The sequence below is a fragment of the Hydra vulgaris genome, chromosome 09, assembly GCF_038396675.1.
Source record: "Hydra vulgaris chromosome 09, alternate assembly HydraT2T_AEP".
NCBI classification, from domain to species: Eukaryota; Metazoa; Cnidaria; class Hydrozoa; order Anthoathecata; family Hydridae; genus Hydra; species Hydra vulgaris.
Genome location: NC_088928.1, coordinates 7752916 through 7757269, shown reverse-complemented (window position 1 = coordinate 7757269; position 4354 = coordinate 7752916).

Sequence of the window (4354 nt, the reverse complement as noted above, 5' to 3'; positions counted from 1 at the left end):
AAGCTTTTAATTGACGGGGAAATAATTTATGATAAAAAAATAGCTGAAAAACTACACTCATTTTTTCTTGAAGTAGGGCCGAACTTGGCGAGTAAAATTCCGCCTAGTACGATAAAGTTTAAATCTTATATTAAACCGTGTAATACTATTATTGAAGAATCTAATTTAAATCTAAGCAAGATAAGGAATGCTTTTAATAGTCTTAAAAGTAATAAAAGTGCGGACATTGACAAAATTAGTGTAAATGTTGTTAAATCAGTTTTCGATATCATTGAACCGTCATTATTTCATATTTTTGACCTTTTATTAAAACTAGGTGTTATGCCAAAAAAACTTAAAGTTGCCGTAATCACTCCAATTTTTAAATCTGGTGACGTAACTAATATTTCAAACTACAGACCTATTTCCGTCTTACCTTGCTTCTCAAAATTATTGGAACGAATTATGTACAAAAGACTTTATAACTATTTGATGTTAAACAGTTTGCTGTACTGTAAACAATTTGGGTTTAAAAAAGATAATTCAACTAACCCATGCGGTAATCGAACTGATTTTTAGCATTCAATAAAGGCTACTTTACCTTAGGAGTTTTTATTGATCTGTCAAAAGCCTTTGACACTGTTAACTATAAGATACTTATAAAAAAACTAGAACTCTATGGAGTAAGAAATAAAAACTTAATTTGGTTCGAAGATTACCTGGCGAACAGGTCACAATGTATTATTTATAAAAAAAATTGAAAAAGAAAACACTTTACATGTGGTGTGCCCCAAGGTTTAATCTTAGGACCATTATTATTTTTATTGTATATAAATAATTTGTGCTTAGCATCAAATATTTTAAATATTATATTGTTTGCTGACGACTCCAATCTTTTTTATTCCAACAAGAACATAAAAGTTCTCTTTAATATATTTAATGAAAAACTATTAAAAATAAACGAGTGGTTTAGAATTTATAGGCTTTCGTTAAATGTAGAAAAAACTAAATTTATTTTATTCTCCAAACCTAGTAAAGATGATGATGTTCCTCTAAAATTACCTAATCTCTTAATCAATAAAGCATTTATTAAAAGGGAACCATTCGTTAAATTTTTAGGAGTAATACTAGATGAAAACTTGTCATGGAAACCACATATAAAATACATAGAAAATAAAATCTCAATAAATATTTCCATATTATATAAAACTAAACCATATCTTAACACTGCTTCCTTGAAAAAAATATACTTTTCATTTATTCATAGTTTTATCTCTTACTGTAATATTGTATGGGGTAGTGCTAATTATAGTAAATTAAAAAAACTTTATAGTAAGCAAAAACACACATGCAGGATTGTATTTAGTGTACACAGAACTTTTCATTGCAAATCTATTTTAAGAAAGCTTGGTGCCCTAAGTAAGTATAAACTTAATATACACCAAGTTCTACAATTCATGTTTAAAATAAAGCATGGGCTTTCTCCTATTGTATTTCGGTCTTACTTTAGTGAAATCTCGCACAAGTATCCTACTAAATTTTCAATTAACAACTTTATTGTACCAAAAACTAATTTAAAACTAAGTTCTTACCAATTCCAAGACCGTGGACCGTTTTTATGGAAACACTTTTCAAAATTTGTTACAAAAAAAATATATATATATTCAAAATATCTCTTTGGAACAATTCAGGAAAGAATCTAAGAGTCTCTTATTACAAAATGACTTTGATTTAAAATATCTCTTTTAAAATAAATGCATAAATAATTTAAATTATCTAAAAAAATAGTTATTGACACTACTTCTCTTTTGTTGCAGGTTTATTTTTATTTAATTTTATTTTGTTAAAAAACTTTAATACTTTTATGCTATTGTTAACCTTTGATATATTGCGTTATATTTCAACACTAATATTTATATTAACATTTATATTGTAACTAACATGTGTAAAATTCTTATTATGTACTTAGTTACTTTTTTTTTTGTATATAAACTGACAATTTTTTCAATGTAAATGGGGCTCGATGATAAGACAGTTTATGTCTTCTGCTTGCTCCAGCTCTCTTATTTATTAACACAATTTATTTCATTGTAAATATTAATATATGGCAAATAATAATGATAACAATATATATATATATATATATATATATATATATATATATATATATATATATATATATATATATATATATATATATATATATATATATATATATATATATATATATATATATATATATATATATATATATATATATATATATATAAAGTGCTTAAAGTAAGACGGTATACCATCCCGTCACAATTTTAGTAAAGTAAAAGTTTAAACCATCATGCCACCAAGCTTAAAAGGAGTTTCACGGGGTTTAAAGTATACATTTTCTTTGTATTTTGGATTGTTTGATTTAATGACAGCCTGAAAAACAATGTTATTAGACAGGCAATTATTGTTCAGAACCCATTACAGATCCTAAGAAAGTTCGAATATACTTGATAATAAATTTTGTGGCAGAGTGTATTGATGTAACAGCGCTTATAACGGGTGATTCGGAAGTTATCGGACAAATCTGAATTTAGATATTTGAGAATAATAATTTGTTTTTGTGGTTTTATGCGTAACATAACGTTCTATAAAATATAAACTTTATTATTTGAAATACAATTATTTAAAATGAGGTTAAATGCAGCTGAACGAGAATCTTTTCGAAAGCGACTCAAAATATTTATTGTAAATAAACCTAATATATAAAAAAAAAGAAATCGTAAATCATTTTGAAAAGAAAGGATTTGCTCGAAGTATAATATATGATAACCTAAAAAGGCTTGAAACTGTTCAATCCTTTTCTGATAGACAGCACCCTGGTCGTCCAACATCTTGGACTAGAGAAAAGAAAGCCGAATTAACGAGATCTGTTAGAAATCGAAAAGGGGTTAGTCAGAAAAAAAAAGGTTTTAGATTTGATGTAAATCAATCGACAATTGGTTGTTAGTTAGAAAAAATGAATATTAAATATAGAAAATGTAAAAAGTCTCCAAAATACACTATAGAACAACAATTAAAGGCAAAGAAAAGACGCAGAAAACAAGTTAACAAACAACAAAATAATATACCCAGAAAGTGTTCATTTTATAGGAAAAGAGAAATTTCCAAAAAAATTATTAATATTGATAGCTATATTTGACCGTAGTATGTCCGAGCCATTGTTTCGCACTTCCAAGGCTGTAGTAATTAATTCATCAATCTATATTAATAAATGTTTAGAAAAACAACTTCTTCCATTCATTTACAAGCATCATGGAAACTTTAACTATATATTTTCTGGCTAGATTTAGCAAATTCTCATTATACTAAAGTTTCTCTAAATTGGATGGACCAATATGTCTATTACGTTGATAAAGAATCCGAGCCCCAAATGTGCCTAAAGCACGACCAATTGAAAACTTTCGGAGACATTTGACATAGAAGGTTTACGAGGGAGATTGGCAAGCTTCAACAAAGCAAGTTTTGATTGATCGAATTAAATTAAAACTCCAAGAAATCGATTTAAATTTTTACAGTCGCTTGTGAAAGGAGTCAGAGCAATATTAAGATCAATTGCAGATGGTGGTGTTTTTCCATTTAAAAAATAACTTATTTTTATTAAAAGATAAATACTTTATTTAAAAAAAGTATAATAATAGTTATTTTTTTCATTTATAAATAAGTTATTGACGTTTTTATTTTGTCCGATAACTTACGCATCACCCTTTAAAGCTTTAAATATCAAGTTAATACAAATAGCCCCAAATAGACAAAGAAGATGTTTTATTCGAGATATAAAAAAAAGATAAAAACTCAAATTAAAAAAGATTGTGATAATTTTCGATATTTTATACAATATTCTATGTACTTATTTACTTTATTACACAATTTAAATGTGAAAGTAAATAAGTTTTAGATTTGTTGAGTTAACGTATGGGCTAGCTTGCTATATCATACATTTAATAATTTTTAACCGTATATATAACATTTAACAATGCTTAACAATTATCTGATACAAGGACTAATAATTGCACCCATTGATATGGTTGGGAGACCGATGTTTGGCTGAATTCGTAAGCAAGCCTCGAATACGCTTCAACTAGGCATTGAAAACAAATCAAATGTTTATAATATTGTAATTCAATATACAAATTTCTTAGTACAATCAAAATAGTTTTTTAAATGTATGTTTTGTAAGGTCTTTTAACGTTTATATAAAATACACGCGTATATATATTTAAAGTAAAATCTTCAAATAAATCAATAAGCTATCTGATGTTTAAAATGTAATTTCCATATGCATCTATTCAACTAATTAAAACAATCAAGCTTAAAGTCAAATAACGATTTA